The sequence below is a fragment of the Trichosurus vulpecula genome, chromosome 8 (assembly GCF_011100635.1).
Source record: "Trichosurus vulpecula isolate mTriVul1 chromosome 8, mTriVul1.pri, whole genome shotgun sequence".
Taxonomy (NCBI): domain Eukaryota; kingdom Metazoa; phylum Chordata; class Mammalia; order Diprotodontia; family Phalangeridae; genus Trichosurus; species Trichosurus vulpecula.
Window position 1 is genome coordinate 120,579,986 of NC_050580.1, and position 20,845 is coordinate 120,600,830.

The 20,845-nt window shown below is 36.8% G+C and overlaps 1 protein-coding gene across 9 annotated transcripts in view; it reads right to left on the reverse strand.

The window, feature by feature from the left end:
- ZFAND6 (zinc finger AN1-type containing 6) overlaps positions 1-20,845 on the reverse strand; it is a 101,362-nt gene that overhangs the window by 39,058 nt on the left and 41,459 nt on the right. For 2 of the 9 annotated variants that reach the window (XM_036734799.1, XM_036734797.1), the window contains 2 exons: positions 7,350-7,459; positions 5,003-5,163 (listed from right to left, as the gene is read on the reverse strand). The exons of 5 other annotated variants lie outside the window; for them this stretch is intronic. The gene's annotated coding sequence lies outside the window, so the exon portion shown is untranslated. Of the gene's footprint in view, positions 1-1,568; positions 1,652-5,002; positions 5,164-7,349; positions 7,460-20,845 lie in introns of those variants that run through there. 2 more of the 9 variants (XM_036734800.1, XM_036734803.1) reach the window with 2 other exon arrangements.

A 20,845-nucleotide genomic window follows, 5' to 3' on the forward strand; every position in this document is an offset into this window, starting at 1 on the left:
TCTTATTTTTGTGTCACTAATTATAACTGGGACATAAAGATTTAGGATCCCCAACACTTCCATCTACCCCCAAAACCCCAGAAAAAAAATCCAACTAATTTAAAACCCAGACATATACCCTTCAACTTCTTACTTTCACGTCAAAGGGAATGCTAAATTGACACTCCTTTCATACACTTGCTTAAAAGGACTCTTTTCCTGTCTCAAACACTTGAAGGGCACATCTAAATTATCGATGTCATCACAGAATTTCTGAGTTGGAAAGGTCTTGGGGCTTTAGTCTAACTCCTCTGGTTTACAGATAGGGGAAAGTGAGAAGTGAATTTCTCAAGGTAACAATAGCTAGTTTATGGTAAAAATGGGATCAGAACCTGATTCTCATTTTCCAGGCTACTACTGTTTCCATTAGGTATTTCCTGTCATGAAGTTCAAATTTAGCTGATAAAGAAAAAAATAAATCCACTGGATCTGCTGATACAGAAACTAATTGAATAATTATACATTTAAGTTCTTGATTTTAAAAATAAATAAGCTATGCATGCCTATTTCCTCTGAAGAACACATAGTTTTTGAAAACAGCACCAAAATGCAGCAGCGGCATCAATTCCAATTTTAGTTATCACACAAACTCCTAACTTTTAACCTTACTGTTTACAAAGCTATGTAATATAACATATAATATGTAATACAAATTCTATATATTACATTAGTAATAATACATGTGAAACAACATTTATTACATATAATATATATAATGCTGACTGTAATTATTTCTTTTGGGGGGGGGGGTTTAAATTAAAACAAGTGTTTATTAAATTGTATGTAAGCAGTATGTATGAAGAGACCAGGTGAATAAACAAGTGAACTTCTCTATGATTTAGAATATAAGGTTTTTTAGAGCAGGACAATTGTGAAGAAAACCTAGTATTTAGGAAAAAAAAGGAACCGAAGACAGCAATTATCAAGTTAATTGCTGATTTTTGTGGTACATACAGATGATATATCTCTAAATCTAAAGTAGTCCTATAATAATAACATTTATATAGTGTTTACTATGTGCCCAGTACTGTAATAAGTGTTTTATAATTATTATTGCATTTGATCCTTACAACTTCAGGAGGTAGGTGCTATTATTATCCCCATCTTTGGCAAAATGACTTACCCAGAATCAAACAGCTAATAAGTGTCTGGAGCCACAATGAACTCATCTGTCCCTGCCTTTAGGCTCTCTGGTCTACCCACTGAACCAAATAACATGCATTATCTATCACACTATTGTAAAAACCTACAAATATTCAAGATTGTAAATTAAAGGAAAAATGATTCGATGTAAAAAGTCACAAAATAAGAATTGAAAGTTCTTATAACTTTAAGAGCAAATGTTTCTGTAACTTTTAACACAAGAGAACTGAACAGATACTGCTTTCCAATTAGCAAAACCATAAACAAACTTTAAAAAGTTAGAATGTAACTAGCTTAATCAATTCCTGGGTATAAATGAGAATTTTTAATGTAACTGTCCTTATTTTTAAAATGCTTAAAATATATGTAAATGGGTATATACTTACACCACTTGTGATTTGATCTTTGTAAGGAGCTTCTAGTGAGAGCTTCCTTCCTCCATAAATGAAGAGCCACAGCTACTCTGCAACTTAAGAGTTTTAAGAGAGTGTTTGGGGACCCTGAGGGATCAAATGCCCAGGGTCATACAGCCAATATGGATTCGAATGGTACTTGAACACAGGTCTTCCTGACACAAAGGCCAGCCCTCTATTCAGCACATCAGTCATCTCTTATAAAGCAAGAACACAGAGATCTGAGAGACAGAAGACCTTGGTTTTAGTCCTGGACTTTTCCAATAATTAACTGTTCAACCTTTTTCGCTTCATCTCTCTGAGCCTCAGTTTCTTTATTTGTTAAATGAAGGGATTGTAAAAAGAAACTTGAGGTTCTTGTGTTGTTTAGTCGTTTTGGTCATGTCTGACTCTTCATGACCTCATTTGGGGTTTTCTTGGCAAAAATAATGGAATGTTCGCCATTTCCTTCTTCAGCTCATTTTACAGACAAGGAAACTGAGGTAACAGGTTTAAGTGACTTGCCTGGGGTCACCAGCTAGTCAGTGTCTAAGATCAGATCTGAACTCATGAAGATAAGTCTTCCTGACTCCAAGTCTGGTACTCTAGCCACTATATGAAACATAGCCCAGAGAGAACATCTGAAGCACACATTTAATACACTGGAACAGTAGAGTGGTAATGGCTCTGATACTGGCAAGGTCAGTAAGAGTCACGTTTTTTTAAAAAGTTGATTTGTACAACTGCAAGCAAGACTGCAGCTGTGCTGCAGGGCCACTGGAAAGAAGGGACTCTGACTAGGTGACGTCTAAAGTACCTCTAAAACTTCTGATATCATGATACTGGAATCTGTCTCTTAGAAACCAGTAGAGAATCACAGAAGCTCCAGAAAGAAATGCATTCAAATGCAGTCCTGTTTTTCCTCTAGGTCTTCTTATATGTTGTTTCTATCAAAATTCCAGGGAGGGAGAGGAATACTTAAATTAATTCTGTTAGCCTGAACTAATTTTGAAACATTTTAAAGTCTCTTTTCCAGTTTTATATAGTTGCATACAATCTGACTCAAACAATAACATGTACAAAGAAGTGAAGCCAGAGCAATTTGATAGCTATTAAAATAACAGCAGAGCAAAATCTTTTGACTTAATATTAGTCAAAATTATTCAAGGGAAGGAAAAAAACAACTAAGCAACCTTTCTAAAAGTAGACTGCTGACCAGAGAAAGGAAACATTATGGGGTGTAGAATGGATAATTTTGATTAAATTAGAGTTTTTGCACAAACAAAATCAATGCAGGCAAGAAGCACTATTGGTGGAATTGCGAACTGATCCAACCATTCCAGAAAGTAGCTTGGAACTATATCGAAAAGGTTATAAAACTTGCACACACTTTAATGCAGCAACATCACAACTAGGTCTGTATCCCAAAGAGATCAAAAGAAAAAAGAAAAGGATCAACATCTACAAAAATATTTACAGCAGCTCTTTTTGTGGTGACAAAGAACTAGAAATCAAGGGGATGCCCATCAATTGGGGAATGGCTGAATAAGTTATGATAAAGGATTCTGACGGAATACTACTGTGCTCTAAGAATGACAAGCAGGATGGTTTCAGAAAAACCTGGGAAGAATTACATGAACTGATGCAGCATTACTATATGATGATCAACTGTGAATGACTTAGCTATTTAGCTATTCTCAGCAATACAATGATCAAAATCAATTCTGAAGGACTTATAATGAAAAACGCTATCCACAGCCAGAGAAAGAACTGATGGTGTATGAAAGCAGATTGAAGTACAGTTTATTTATTATTCGGTTTTTTCCTGGTCTGCTTTCTTTTGCAACATGGCTAATACGGAAATGTTTTGCATGACTACACATGTACAACCTATATCAAATTTCTTGCCTTCTCAAGGAGTGGGGAGCGGCATAAGAATTGCGAACTCAAAATTTTAAAAGATGAAAGTTAAAAAATTCTGTTTGCATGTAATTGAGAAAAAATGAAATTAAAATTAAATGCAAAAAAAGTGGACTACATACAGGTTCATCAAGAAACTTGAAAAACGTAGAATTATAAGCGTAAATCACGTAGAAAAATCTTTCCCAGAGTAAGTTTAAAGGTAATTTGTCTTGGGCCAACTTCTTGAAAGAGGCACACTTGCCAGGTTCATATAGGATCCAACAAATATTACTACATGAAGGTTTGTGACCATTTGTTCTTGATATTCATTGATTAAAAAGTAAAGGGCTAAACTATAGCAGAAGAGAGAGATGATAAACTCCAAGGTACAGATTTACTACAAGGTAAGAATTGCTAAACAAGTGATTCCCTTCCCTTTAATACTCTGAAAATAGGACATCATTTTATATGACCTTAAAAGGAAGTATAATGGCACTAGACTTGGAATCAGAGTACCTTCATTCCGGTCCTGACACTGACACGTAACAACTGTATAACAGTAATTACTTAACTTCAGTGACCAAGTGTAATAAAATTTCATTATTTTTTAAAATAAAATATTTTCATGTTCTAAAACAATGCCTTTTGAATAATATCCTATGAAATGCCATATTCCTCTTGGACACAAAGAGGCTCTCACTGCTAAATTTGTGAAGAAAAGACCGAATAGAAATAGTAAAGCTCTACAAATCAATTCTTATATAAGGCTAACATTTTGCTTCTCAAGAGAAAGGCAATTATAAAACATACTTTAAAAATAAGTCTCCTAATAAGTGGTTTAATGCATAATTCCAACTGTATTTAAGAAACAACCATTTCAATGTAATCAATGCTTCTTTAACCAAAGATTTATGACTGTTGAGTTTAAAATACCAAAGTCGATTAAGGATGCAAAAGCTAAGCATAACTTTTAGTATAATGACATATCTTTTCAGAATATTGCTTTAAATATGAATATGACCTATTATTTCCCTAAGTCCTATTTTTCACTCTTGTATGAGTATATACATGTATACATGTAAACATATATTTTAAGATGTAAACTATACAAAATACACGTTTTAAATCAGTCAATTTTGCTTGGAGTGTAACCTAAGTAAAAAATTAATCATATACCTGTAAGTATGATTTAGGTTATTTTTTATGAGATGGAATTCCTACGATTTAGAATAATTTTGGTATGAAAGAAGAAACATTGCCACAGTCGAAATTTAGTTATAAGTCTTAATGCTCACAGAAATACTTGTGCCAAGAATTTTCTATTACTCCTTAAAACTATCACTACCCACTTCAACCTCAATATCCTACCCATGGAAGGACGGGGAAGGGGCAGGGGTAAGGGAAGAAAATCAAGTCTTTTAAAATACTTAATCATGTTGAGTTAACTATAGCTTCACAGAAAGAAGAAAAATAATTTATTCACCATATCCAACTAAGCAGAGTTACAGGCTTAAGGCTCTACTCACACAGTTGAGGTTGATGAACAAACAGCTGTCCTGTATCTTGAGTCAGACATTAGTTTCCTGACTTCCCTATCCTCATAAGCAGCTACTTAAAGTTTGAGTTTTGTGCAAGAAAACATTTTAAAGCCTTCAGTGTTTTATTGCAGCAGACTTCAGTTTCATTCCTGTAATACATTCAATACGAAAGAGTTGTGACAGTTAATATCCATTATGAACATTCTAAAAAAATCTTCCAAAATTTCAAGGAACAGTTTCATTACTATTTATATTCATTAAAAATGATTTGTTGTAAGCATACAAAAAAAAAAAAAAAAAGAAAAGAAAAACACAAAAAAACCCCACAAAAAAAACCAAGAAGAAACACATTCTACCAGAAGCTTTTCATAAGGTGGTTAATAAAATTTATGGGTAGGTTTAGGTTAAAAAAAAGTTCCACAAAAACATCCTCTTATTCTGTCTGGTACAGATCGGGATCAAGGGCTATCTTTTGAAAACATTGTGTGAATATTAAAATAGGCAAATGACGCATCTTATCTTATTTTCTTAAAGGACATTCATTTGAGTTGACAGTCCAGTCCCTGGCTTTTGAAAGACCTTATCATCCAAATAAGTACTAGACCTAGAACCAAAAATCCCAAGTTTTCCATTATGGGGATGCATTAAAGTTCCCATTCCACCTGCCCTAGCTGGAGTGTGTATGTCTGCATGCTATGGATAGGAAAAGAATCGATTTTCTACCTTGAGTGGGGGGTGAGGGGATGAGAGAGACAGTGGTCAGAGATATGCCATACTAGGGCTTGGAATACATTTCTCCAGACAATTCATGCTATAAAATGGCAGGTTTTATAAGGTACATTATAAGATAAACAGGCTTGGGGTGGGGGGGAAACAATGGGTTGCCTTGGGATCCTAACCATATCATTTATGTAGTTTCTACAAGTGAAAATGGGTTCTGAATTTCAAACACCTAACTTCATACTGCACATACCGCAAATTTGGGAAGTACCCTATAATAACAAGATAATATCCCCTTTCCTACTTTTCTTATGTCTATTATTTTGGTATTATAATATCTATCTTTAACAACACATATTAAAGAAACACAGTCTTCAATTCATTCTGCTCTCCCCCATTCTCCAAAGAAACTTCCCAATATTCTTTTTGGTGGGGTGAGGAAATGAAGGGGAGACAGGAGTTTACATACCAAGAACAAGAGATTTAAATATTGAAAGTATAGTAGAGTTTCAAATCAGTGACAATGAATTGACTTTTAATTATTTTGGTACCATCACTAAATTCTAAAATAGTTTTATTCATTTAAACAGTAGATATTATTATTAGATAGATACTAGGTCAGTTAGTTCTACCACCTGAGGTCAGGTTTTTGGTCAAGATGTTCTGATTTGTTTTTCTTTTCATATTATTCTCAAATAGTATAATTAAGTTGTGTTATCATCCCTCAGTCAAAATCCCACGAATGACAGATTTGCAGACTATCAGAGCTAGACAGGTCTGGTCCAGGCCCTACGTTTTAGAGATGAGGAAACTGAGATCCAAGGAAGTTAAATGATTCGTCCAATGTCACACAGGTACTAAATAATAAATGTGGGATTCAAATACAGGGCCTCTAATTCCAAATCCAGAATTTCCTATTAATACCACAAAAAGAGGCAGTCTGCCTCTGACACCACAGTGATTGACAAGAATACCAATATCTCCAAGATACTGGTTGGTATTTATGTTTTCTTTAGCTGAGTAATGATCGTGAAAAATAACAGCTAACATTCACATAGAGCTTTACAATTTGCAAAATGCTTTACATTTATTATCTCATTTGATCCTCACAACAAACCCTGTGAGGTGGGTGCTATTATTATCCCCATTTTACAGATAAAGAAACTAAGGCTAAGAAAGATTAAGGGAATTCCCCAGGGTCACACAGTTATTAAGTGTCTGAGGCTGAATTTGAAACTCAGGTCTTACTGACTCCAGGTCCAGCACTCTATCCATAACACCACACTACTTACTGCTTCAACTTATTACTAAATGAGACTCACAGACTGAGAAGTTCTTAAAAATCTAAGTTCCATCCCTTCATTTTAGGGATAAAGGAACTGAAGTGGTAGAGCTGGAACTAGGTCCTAGGGCTTAGTTTCTAGCTGTCTTATATATTCAGTATTTGCCATGGTGATTTTTAACAAGATTTAAGAGGGGTGGGTTTTTTTTTTTCCATTTTATTGGAAAAAATTTTTTCCTTATCTCTTCCATACTAAATGCATCATGTAATTGAAATAAATCAGAATCATGAAATCAGAAAAAGTACTACTTTATACTGAAGCATCTGACATACCTGCTGTGCTATAAAAGATGACCAAATGCACAGATCCACTCATAATATTCCAAAAGTTTCTTTATAATCTAAGTTACATTGTATATATAACAGGTATTCGATTTACAGCACTGAAAGACATAAGCCAAAATCTCATAAGAATGTTACAAGATGACTACCTTTCAAATTGGTAAGTTGTGAAAAGATTTGATTCTAAGCTCTTCATTTATTAAAATTTTATGAATTTCAAACATATGTTTGACTTTTACTATCCATCTTCATTAGTAAACCAAAAAAATTTGCCCTAAATTTATATAAAGTGTTCTTCAAATGGCTAGATTTACAAAGAAAGTTTCCCTTGACTCTCTACACTTTAAATTTTGTAAATTACCTAAAAATGTTCTCTATATAACGACAAAACAAGTAATTTCAACGCATCCTACTAGTTTAAAAAAGTTAAAATAATAGGCTAACTTTACTCTCTGATAGTAGACACTTAAAGGGCTTTTTAGAAGAATAACAAAGAAAAACAGTAAGACTCTCCACAGAGTTGATCAAAGTACTCAACTTTGAAAATATTCGATAACAATTTATAAACAACTTCCAACCTTCTCAATGAAATTGAGTAAAAATTCAAAAATTCAATAGATACTGTATAACTCTAAACCCTTGAATTATTCCAAAAGGACAATCTGGGAATCTCTGGACCCAAAAGAGTATGTGTTTAAGGGTTTTAATAGTAAAATCTTATACCTTGCTACTGCTTTGGAAAATATCATTCTAATAAGTACGCAGGAATACAAAGTACTACCAGGTGGTTGAACAAATGTACTCAAAACTTATCAACAACTCCAAGTTAGTTAGGAGAAGGGTCTTTCGTAGCATGCTACAGAGCTCCTTCTTTGTCCTATACTGCTCAACTGTTTTTATCAATTATTTGGAAGACTAGAAGATACTTATTAAATCATAAGATAAAGGAAAAAATGATGGTTAAACCACAATATGTATGATGAAAAATCTTAACATAAAAGTTAAAAAGTATAAGTATAAAAAGACAATTGTTTACAGTTGCTGCCGCTGCTGTTTACGTGCATAATAGAGAAGACCTCACATCTGTGAAATAAATTTGGGGCTTAATCGTAAGTTTATGGAGGCAGCTGTATAAAAAAGTAACTGCTAAACAAGCTAACAATCCAGGCTGCATTAAATAGAATTTCCAGACCACAGCAATAATAGTAAGTAGTAATAATCTCACTATATTCCATACCAGTCAGACCACATCTAGTTGTATTAGTATTGCATCCAATTGTGGATAACACACTTTAAAGAGGAAACTGACAACCTAGAGTGCACCTAAAAGGCACCTAGGATGGCAAGGCATCTAGAGATTGCTGTACAAGGAATGGCTGAAGGAACTAGATGTGTTTAGCCTAATGAGAAGATTTGGGAGGTAGAGTAGGGAGAGAAGGACATGACATTTGCCTTATGTGATCACACAGAAAAGGAGTTATAAGATCTGTTCTTTCTATGGCTAGAACTAACCAATACTAGAAGAGGCTTTCTTGTGAAAGGCAGTGAACTCTCTCCACCGCTAGAAGGATTAAAGGAAAGAGGTTGGACCTCTACATGAGGAACATAAAAGGAAGGGATTTTTTCACTTAGATGGGAGGGAATTAATAAGCGGTCAAATGTTATAAACAGCCTACAAAGAAAGAATTGCACACTTAACAACCAAGTATAAGATTATTCCAAGAGAAATGTTTATCAAAATTCTGAGACTTTTACCTTGTAGCAGAATAGTATGTAACAAAAACTGGGAATAATCAATGTTGCACTGGAAAGACAGGCAAACCAATACATGTAGTGCTGACACTGTTGACAGGGCCAAAAATGTGTGAAAGCAATCTAAAAAGGTAATTTCAAATTATGCTTTTAAAAAGTGAACAAAAGGTCCACATCCATTGACTCAAATATTCCCCTGTTAGAAACATACCCAGGGGAAACAGAGAGAAATTTCACATACAACAAAATATTCACAGCAGATCTCTCTATGGTAGAGAACTGAAGACAAGTTCAACTGGGGAATACCTAACCAATTGTGGTACAGGACTATCAAGGAATATTGCTATGTTGTAAGAAACTATGAAGACTTCAGAGAGGTGTGGCAGAACATATATGAACTGATCCAACACATCCCTGTTCCCCTAAAAGGATATAAATTGCTTAGTGTCAGTAACTAGAATCTCACTTTTGAATTTGAATCTGCAAGTTCCTAGCATAGTGCCTGGCCCACAGTAGGTACTTAATAAAAGCTAATTTATTATTTGGTTTAAAGAAATCATGATTTCAGTCAGTCCTACCCTCTTTCTTCGGATTTACAGGCAGAAGAGTCCTTAAAGACCATCTAACCCAAACCCTTCCTTTTAGTTGTGGAAGCAGACTCTGATCAAGACAATGATCCAAGATAATTCCATCCAAGGCAGTTCTAATAGACCCATGATAAAAAATGTTATCTCTCTCTCCAGAGAAAGAACTAATAAATTCTGAATACAGATTGAAGCATAATTTCCAAACTTTATTTTTTTTTCTTTTGCAACATGACTAATATGGAGATGTTTTACATTATATTTCACATGTATAATCGAAATCAATTGCTTGCCTTCTTAAGGAAGGAGGCTGGCCAGGAGGAAAGGAAAGAAATTTAAACTCAAAACTTTTTAACATGTTTAATATTTTTATGTATAATTATGAAATATCTAATGAAATGAATAAAAAATAATTTTAAAACTAAAATGTAAATAGGTAGCAGAATGGGTTAGAAACCAGACTCCAAAAATATGCTATTCACAAGAGACACACTTGAAACAGAAACAGTTAAAATAAAGGGTTCAAGTAAAATCTACTATGCTTCAGCTGTAGTAAAAAAAAAAGGCAGGAGTAGTAATCATGATCTCAGACAAAGCAAAAGTAAACACAGACCTAATTAAAAGAGATACGCAGGGAAACTACATTTTGCTAAAAGGTACCATAGACAATGAAGTAATAGCCAAATTTTTTACTTCAAGTTTCTTTGATAAAGGCCTCATTTCTCAAATATGTACAGAACAAAGTCAAATTCTTCAGAATAAGAGCTATCCCCCAATTAGAAAATGGTTAAAGAATATAAACAGGCAATTTTCATAAGAAGAAATCAAAGCTATCTATAGGCAAATTTAAAAAAATGCTTTAAATCATGATTGACTAGAGAAATGCAAATTAAATCAAGTCTGAGGTACACTGCATACTTATCAGAAATGACAAATGCTGGTGGGGATGTGGAAAAATAAGTATATTAATGAACTGTTAGTGGAAGTGTAAATTGCTACAACCATTCTGGAGAACAATTTGGAACTATGCCCAAAAGGCTATGAAAATGTGCATACACTTTTTAATACCACTAAATCTATATCCCAAAAAGATCAAAGAAAAAGGGAAATTATCTATAGATACAGAAATATTTATAGCAGTTCTTTTTGTGGTGGCAAAGAATTGGAAATTGAGGGGATGCCCATCAATTGGGGAATGGCTGTTACAGCACATGATTGTGATGGAACCCTATTATGTTATGAGAAATGATGAAGATGGTTTCAGAAAAATCTGGAAAGACCTGTATGATCTGATGCAAAGTGAAGTGGGCAAAACCATATCACCATCGGCCACAGTAATAGCAATATTCCGATGGTGACTATGAAAAACTTAGCTACTCTGATTAATACAGTGATCCAAGACAATTTGGAAGACCTCATAATGAAAACTTCTATCCACCTCCAGAAAGAGAAATGATGAACTCTGAGCATAAACTTTAGTATAATTTTCTCATTTTATTTTTCTTGTGACATGGCTAATGTGGAAAAATGTTTTGCCTGATTTCACACACATACAAAAGTATCATATAGCTTGCCTTCTTGGTGATTAGGGGAGGGGACAGAAGGAGTGAATGAATTTGAAAATCAAAATTGTTTTTAAAAAGTACTTTAAAGATATTAAAAGGAAAAAAGGAACAAATATAAATTGTCTGCTATAGAAAAATCACCTGTAATATTGTCTTTTACATTTTTTATTTTTATTAGTTAATTCGGTAAATTCTTTACACTGGAAACACATCAAGCCTCTCCAACTTCTCTTCTTTATTCCACTACCCCATGACTTACAGCAATGGATTTAAGCAATGTGATGATCTGAAAATTGGTTACCAGATGCCCCAAGTTTTCTTTTCCTAAATTCTCATTTACAGAAGTAGATTGTCTTCAGGATTTTCATGAAGAATTAGGGTCACTTTTATTCAGTAGTACTCACCAAGTATAAATATAATGAATATTTCCTTAAAAAAATCATACATCTTAATTTCCATTATTAGCAATTTGGTTATCTCTCTAATTTCTCTTAATTAGGAAAGATACCGAAAAGATCCAAGAAAGTAAACTCCAAAACAATTTAAAAATCCATCAGATCGGGCAGAACCCACAGAACAGCAGGGCAGAACCCACAGAACAGCAGAGGGAAGCAGGGCTCCAGCCCAGGACAGCCCGGATGGTCTCTGGGTGAGCTCTATTCCACACGGAGCTGGGAGCTGGGAGCTGGGAACGGAGTGGAGCAGAGCCCAGCCTGAGCGGCGTGGACGATCCAGACCAGAGGCCGGGCGGAGGGGGCCCTAGCGCCCTGAATACGTGAGCAGTTACCAGAACCCTCGACCCACAAACACCAAAGACTGCGGAGAAGGTTAGTGGGAAAAGCTGCGGGAGTGGAAGGAGTTCGCGGTTCGGCTTCCAGCCCCGGGGGCAGCGGAGGTGGGGCAGCTACAGCTGTTGTTACTTCCGGCTCCAGGCCCATCTGGTGGGGGGAATTAAGTGGCGGATCACAGCAGGGGTGCACAGCCTGCCGAAGATCTGAGCCCAGTCTGGACTGGGGGTCCTTGGGGAAGGAGGAGTGCGGCTCTGACAGAGCTGGCACCTCCCCCCCAAACGTAGAACATAGAACTCTGTAATCTACAAGCAGTCATACCCCACTGAAAAACTCAAGGGTCAAGTTAGTTGGTTGGGAATATGGCCAGGACGCGAAAACGCGCCCAGATTCAGTCTCAGACTTTGGATTCTTTCTTTGGTGACAAAGAAGACCAAAACATACAGCCTAAAGAAGACAGCAAAGTCATAGAGCCTACAACCAAAGCCTCCAAGAAAAACATGAACTGGCCCCAGACCATAGTAGAACTCAAAAAGGATTTGGAAAAGCAAGTTAGAGAAGTAGAGGAAAAATTGGGAAGAGAAATAAGAAGGATGCGAGAAAGCCATGAAAAACAAGTCAATGACTTGCTAAAGGAGACCCAAAAAAATACTGAAAAATACACTGAAGAAAACAACACCTTGCAAAATAGACTAACTCAAATGGCAAAAGAGCTCCAAAAAGCCAATGAGGAGAAGAATTCCTTGAAAGGCAGAATTAGCCAAATGGAAAAGGAGGTCCAAAAGACCACTGAAGAAAATACTACTTTAAAAATTAGATTGGAGCAAGTGGAAGCTAGTGACTTTATGAGAAATCAGGATATTATAAAACAGAACCAGAGGAATGAAAAAATGGAAGACAATGTGAAATATCTCCTTGGAAAAACCACTGACCTGGAAAATAGATCCAGGAGAGATAATTTAAAAATTATTGGACTACCTGAAAGCCATGATCAAAAAAAGAGCCTAGATACCATCTTTCAGGAAATTATCAAGGAGAACTGCCCTGATATTCTAGAGCCACAGGGCAAAATAGAAATTGAAAGAATCCATCGATCGCCTCCGCAAATAGATCCCAAAAAGAAATCTCCTAGGAATATTGTTGCCAAATTCCAGAGCTCCCAGATCAAGGAGAAAATACTGCAAGCAGCCAGAAAGAAACAATTTGAATATTGTGGAAACCCAATCAGAATAACCCAAGACCTGGCAGCTTCTACATTAAGAGATCGAAGGGCTTGGAATGCGATATTCCGGAGGTCAATGGAGCTAGGATTAAAACCTAGAATCACCTACCCAGCAAAACTGAGTATCATGTTCCAAGGCAAAATATGGACTTTCAATAAAATGGAGGACTTTCAAGCTTTCTCAGTGAAAAGACCAGAACTGAATAGAAAATTTGACTTTCAAACACAAGAATCAAGAGAAGCATGAAAAGGTAATCAAGAAACGGAAATTGCAAGGGACTTACTAAAGTTGAACTGTTTTGTTTACATTCCTACATGGAAAGATGATGAGTATGATTCATGAGACCTCAGTATTAGGGTAGTTGAAGGGAATATGCATATATATATGTTTATGTATATATATAAGTGAATGTGTATGTATGCATGTATCTATGTGTATATGTATGTATGTGTATGTATGTGTATATATGTATATATGTAAAAGAAAGAGAGCAGACACAGGGTGAGTTGAGGATGAAGGGAAGATAGCTAAAAGAAATAAAATGAAATTAAGGGATGAGAGAGTAACTTACTGAGAGAGGGAGATAGGGAGAGATAGAATGGGGTGGATTATCTCCCATAAAGGTGGCAAGAGGAAGCAGTTCTAGGAGAGGAGGGGAGTGGGCAGGTGAGGGGGGAATGAGTGAACCTTGCTCTCATCAGATTTGGCCTGAGGGGGAATACCATACATACTCAGTTGGGTATCTTACCCCACAGGAAAGAAGAGGGAGGAAGATAAAAAAAAAAAAATAAAAGGCAGGGGGATGATGGAGTGGAGGGCAGATGGGGGTGGAGGTAATCAAAACAAACACTTTGGAAAGGGGACAGGGTCAAGGAAGAAAATTCAATAAAGCGGGATGGGTTGGGAAGGAGCAAAATGTAGTTAGCCTTTCACAACATGAATATTGTGGAAGGGTTATACATAATAATACATGTGTGGCCTAGGTTGAATTGCTCAACTTCTTAGGGAGGGTGGGTGGGAAGGGAAGAGGGAAGGGAATTTGGAACTCAAAGTTTTAAAATCAGATGTTCAAAAACAAAAAAACTTTTTGTATGCAACTAAAAAATAAGATACACAGGCAATGGGGCGTAGAAATTTATCTTGCCCTACAAGAAAGGAAGGGAAAAGGGGATGAGAGGGGAGGGGGGTGATAGAGGGGAGGGCTGACTGGGGAACAGGGCAACCAGAATATACGCCATCTTGGAGTGGGGGGCGAGGGCAGAAATGGGGAGAAAATTTGTAATTCAAACTGTTGTGAAAATCAATGCTGAAAACCAAATATGTTAAATAAATAAATTGCATTAAAAAAAAAAAATCCATCAGATCTGCACCAGTCTGGTTTGTAAAAGAAATCATCATCTACAACCACTACAGCTGAAAACATACTAGCATTGTTTAAGTACCATGGAATTCACTGACACCAATCTACAACTGACATCCAGATGTAGATTTCATTTCTATAGAAACAATAAGCCTTATACCAGCTGTCCCATTTTTCTGTACTCCTGGATCAAGTCCAAATGGCTCCAAGTCAATCACAAAAGCAATGTGGTGTGACGGCCATTTCTTAAGAAAGTAAGAAGACCTTAGAAACTATCTCTTTTAAGTCCAAAGCATCATAAACCACAGTGTGACTAGATTCTACAGAATTCCACAGCAATTCGCAGGCTGAAAGACTTCCTGGATTATGGACCAATTTTCCTTAAATAACCCTCAGTTCTCAGATTTAGGTATTTATCTTCTGATTCATACTCAGTTAAGAGAGGGAGGAGCAAGAATCCAGACAAATATTAGCTGAAACTGTACTCAATTCACCATAGCTATACCTACATGCGCTCCTGAAAAGAGTATGTTATACAGTCAACCTCTTCATAAGACTTCACCTACAAAGTACCACTGAAGTCCCACGAAAGTGACCTTGACAAGGTAAGAAGCGAAAAAGTTATGTTAATGTATTTTTTAAAAAAATGGAGCGGAAGAGAATTCAAAACAGTGATAAGATTCAAATTAATGGGGCTACAGCAACCACCCAAAGTACTCAACAGTAAATCAGTTAAGAAAAAAGGTTATAGGTAATGAATAGCCACAAGCAACAGGGCTTTTCCAAGACAGAAAGGAACAAAGGAAGAGACAGACCAGATCAAGAAGGATCAAATATTTAGTGCTAGAAATTTTGTCAGAAGTCATTAACTTCCACTCCTCTCACTTTACAGATGAGGGAACTATGGCTCAGAAACGTTAAGTGACTGTCCAGGATCACAGAGCTAGTAACTGTCTGAGGCAAGATTCAAACCCAAATCTTCTAAACTTCAAGACCAGGGTTTAATTCCTTGCCTGTACCACCAAACAACTGCCAAAAGGCATGGATTTAGAAGTGTAGGGAGATGGTTGTTTTTGAAGTGAAAGGGTCATATCTAAAACCAAGCAAGAAAAGCCAAATTTTCTCCCCAAGTACAGAGTAAGAGTTCACTAATCATCCTAGTAGGGAAGAAAACTGGACAGTACTATACAAATAAAAGAAACTTGTTAGTCCATGTTCATCTAGAAGAAGTAATAAAATAACATCTGCAATTACCTAACTGAATGGCTAATGTAATATGTGATGTACTCTGGGCCTTAATTTCATTTATAAAAGAAGGGGGTTAGGTCAGCAGATCTCTAAGGTCCTTTGAAGCTCTAAGAATTTTATATCTCACAATAGCAGCAAGGGAAAAAAATGGATGAGGAGGATAATTATTATTATCATTATTACGGTTAGACTTGATTCAATAAACATTTACGCTAAGAACAACTATGTAGAAAGCACTTTGCTAAGGGCTAAGGATACAAAGACAGCAGAGAGAAAAATTTCTCAATAAAATTTCAGTATGATATAATAGGAAAAAATAACAGACAAGTAACTATGAGATAAGGAAAAATGTGATAGGAGAATAATAAGGGGTCAGAGCAAAGGCTTATTGGAAAGAATGAGGTGGGCCTTGACAGAAGAGAGCTAGAGAAACACAAAAAGCAGGCAAGGGAAACTTATTGTAGGCTTGGGAGACTGTTATGAACAATAGTAAGACAACTGGGAAAGGCAAAATAACAATGGTAAAAATTGAGCAGCACAATTTGGCTATAACAGAGTACAAGAAGGGGAACAGGGTGAAAGGTTGAAAATACAGGTTTGAGGCAGGCTATGAAGGACCTCAAATGTCAAGATTATGTATTAATTTATCCTTAATCTGGGAAGCCAAGGAGGATCCTTTAATAGAGAGACAGCATTACCAAAACAGTACATTATGAAGATTTGTGAACAGTGAAAAAGTGATCAATTAAAGCAGAAATTCTTAATTTTTTTTTGTTTCATGGATCCATTTGGCAGTCTGGTGAAGCCTATGGATTCTTTTTTCAGAATAATGTTTCCATAAACGGAATATCAGATTCTAGAGCATACTAGAAGAGGAAAGGGACAAGGAATAGGATGAATTAAAATTAGAAAGGGGCAGCAGAGGTGTATGAAATTAAAACTAAAAGATGGGATCATTTGAGTTTTTGTGTGGGTAGGGTGGAAGAAAAAGAGATTATATTTGTACACTTATACAGGCTGGAAACGCAAAAGGTTGAAAATGAACAACAAAATCGATACAAAAATTTTAGATTTCAAGTGGGTAACGTGAGGGTGAACTCAGCAACACAATTTTAAGGGCTTAATATGGCAAGAAGGTTGGCCAATTAAAGGAAGAAGGGTCTCACAAAATGTCAAAATATTCATACCATCTCTGAACAGACAAAAAGTTGGGGGAAAAATGTGTCCATCAAGTAGGGAATGACTAAACAAAATGCAATATATAAAATACAATAGAATATTATTGTGCTCTAGGAAACAATGAATACAAGAAACTGAAAAAAATGAATGAAAACGAATTAGGAGAAGTATGGGAAGTCTTGTATGAAATGATACAGAATCAAGGAAGCAAAACAAGGAGAAAATTTTATATAAATGATGATGATGATGCTTAAAAATAAAGATGAGACAAGACATTACAGAATTTAGATCAACTATATTAGTTCCAGATCATACACTCTCTATTAAGAAATGAAAAATATAAGCCAAGAATATATTACATGTTCTGTCACAATTGCTATAATTGAACTTTTGAAAGGGAATGGAGGAGAAAAAACAAGGAAAAATGAGCCCAAAATCAATTTTTAAATTTTTTCTTTTATTAGAAAGAAGATTTTCAAAGGCATTAGATAAAATTATGATAAAGAGAAAGAAAAGTACCCTCAACTAGCCTAGGTCTACATACAAAGAACATCAGTGTCCATGGGCAGTGAAGTCAGAATTAACAGAGAAGTGTATTCACACCAGAGATATTCCAGGAGTACCCCAAGCCTGCAGTGCAGGGGAAGACGGTGCAGCACTCAGTGGGGAAAAAGCTCATAGAATTACTAATTCTTAACTCCAGGGAGTTCAGGTAGTCCACAGAGCTCTTGACTAGGACATGAGGAGGGGTAAGGGGTTGCAAGAAGGAGGGGGGAAGAGAGCAGAAGTTACTGAGCTCTGAAGACTGTAGCATGGTTGATTGTGGGTGAAAGGTGAGTAGGAACTAAAACCTAACAGTAAAGAGGATGAAGACATGTTAGGGCAAATGAATTCAGGATTTTAAGAGACACTGAAGTCAGAACCAAAAGGGTACCCCATACAGTAGGATGGAAGGTGTGTAGAGCCTGGCTACTCCAGCAACAAAGTCCCAAATCGGGAACTGAGGCTAGACATGGTTTAAAAAGACAACACGAAGGGGGCGGAGCCAAGAAGGTGGCTGGAAAGCAGGGACTTGCTTAAGCTCTCCCCTAGGTCCCTCCAAACACCTGTAAAAAATGCCTCTGAACAAATCCTAGAGCTGCAGAACCCACAAAATAGCAGAGAGAAGCAGAGCTCCAGCCCAGGGCAGCCTGGATGGTCACTGAGAAGGGTCTGTCGCACGAAGCTGGGAGCAGAGCCCAGCCGGGGGACAGGCCAGGTCCAACCAGACCAGGAGCCGGGTGAAACAGGCCGTAGGGCCTGAATCATTGAGTTGTGGCAGTTACCACATTTCTCAACCCACTAACGCCAAAGACAACAGAGAAGGTTAGTGGAAAAACTGCTAGACCAGAGCAGTGCGCCTTAGACCCCAGCCCCAGGGCATGTAAGTAGTGCAGCTCTGGGGCTGCTTCCAGAGCTGCAGCTGCAATTGCTTCCAGCCCCAAGCCCACCGTGTGGGAGGAATTAAGCAGCAGACCAGAGCGGGAGTACAGAGACTACTTGGATCTGGGTCGTGGTACGGGTTGGCAGTTCTTGGGAGAAGAGGAACGCTGGTGTGGCACTTTGCTGTGTAGAAGTAGCTCTGAAAACAGCAGTGCAGCCCCTCAAGCTTGGGACAAAGTACCCTCTACAAGCAGTCATACACTGGCAAAAACCTCAAGGGTCAAGTAGTTGGGTGGGAACATGAACAGGCAGCGAAAACAGACTGAGATTCAGACTCAGATGTTTGAATCTTTCTTTGGTGACAAAGAAGACCAAAACATATAGCCAGAAGAAGTCAACAAAGTCAAAGAGCCTACATCAAAAGCCTCCAAGAAAAATATGAATTGGTCTCAGGCCATGGACAACCTCAAAAAGGATTTGGAAAAGCAAGTAAGAGAAGTAGAGGAGAAATTGGGAAGAGAAATGAGAGTGATGCAAGAAAAACAAGTCAATGATTTGCTCAAGGAGACCCAAAAAAATACTGAAGAAAATAAAACCTTAAAAAATAGACTAACTCAAATGGCAAGAGAGCTCCAAAAAGCCAATGAGGAGAAGAATGCCTTGAAAGGCAGAATCACCCAAATGGAAAAGGAGGTCCAGAAGACCACTGAAGAAAATACCACCTTAAAAATTAGATTGGAGCAAGTGGAAACTAGTAACTTTATGAGAAATCAAGAAATTATAAAACAGAACCAAAGGAATCAAAAAATGGAAGACAATTTGAAATATCTCATTGGAAAAACCACTGACCTGGAAAATAGATCCAAGAGAGATAATTTAAAAATTATTGGACTACCTGAAAGCCATGATCAAAAAAAGAACCTAGATATCGTCTTTCAAGAAATTATCAAGGAAAACTGTCCTGATATTCTAGAACTAGAGGGTAAAACAGAAATTGAACGAATCCACTGATTGCCTCCTAAAAAAGATCCCAAAAAGAAAACTCCTAGGAACATTGTTGACAAATTCCAGAGTTCCCAGATCAAGGAGAAAATACTGCAAACAGCCAGAAAGAAACAATTTGAGTATTGTGGAAACACAATCAAGATAACACAAGATCTAGCAGTTTCCACATTAAGGGATCGAAGGGCTTGGAATATGATATTCCAGAGGTCATAGGAGCTAGGATTAAAACCAAGAACCACCGACCCAGCAAAACTGAGTATAATGCTCCAAAGCAAAATATGAACTTTCAATAAAATAGAGGACTATCAAGCTTTCTCAGTGAAAAGACCAGAGCTGAATAGAAAATTAGATTTTCAAATAGAAGAATCAAGAGAAGCATGAAAAGGTAAACAAGAAAGAGAAATCCTAAGGGACTTACTAAAGTTGAACTGTTTTGCTTACATTCCTACATGGAAAGATGACATGTGTAATTCATGAGACTTTTCTCAGTATTAGGGTAGTTATAGACAGAGGGCACAGGACGAGTTCAATATGAAGGGATGATATCTAAAAAAATAAAATCAAATTAAGGGATGAGAGAGGAATATATTGAGAGAGGGAGAAAGGGAGAGATAGAATGGGGTAAATTATCTCACATAAAAGTGGCAAGGAAAAGCAGTTCATTGGAAGAGAAGAGTGGGCAGGTGAGGGGGAATGAGTGAATCTTGCTCTCACTGGATTTGACTTGAGGAGGGAATAACATACACACTCAATTGGGTATCTTACCCCACATGAAAGTAGGGGGAAGGGGATTATAGAAGGGAGGGAAAATAGGGGGAAGAAGTAATCAAAAGCAAACATTTTTGAAAAGGGACAGGGTCAAGGGAGAAAATTGAATAAAGGGGGACAGGATAAGATGGAGAGAAATGCAGTTAGTCTTTCAGAAGATGACTATTTATGGGAGTGTTTTGCATAATGATACATGTGTGGCCTATGTTGAATTGCTTGCCTTCTTAGGGAGGGTAGGTGGGGAGGGAACAGGGGAGAGAATTTGGAACTCAAAGTTCTAAAGGCAGATGCTCAAAAAATAAGTTGTTTTTGCATGCAACTGGGAAATAAGATATACAGGCAATGGCGCATAGAAATCTATCTTGCCCTACAAGAAAGTAAGGGGAAAAGGGATGGGGGGGAGGGCAGTGGGGTGACAGAAGGGAGGGCTGACTGGGGAATGGGGCAATCAGAATATATGCCATCTTGGAGCAGGGAGGGGAAGGGTAGAAATGGGGAGAAAATTTGTAACTGAGCATCTTGTGGAAATTAATGCTGAAAACTAATATTAAATAATAAAGTATGGAATTCAGCATAAAACAATTTAAAAAAAA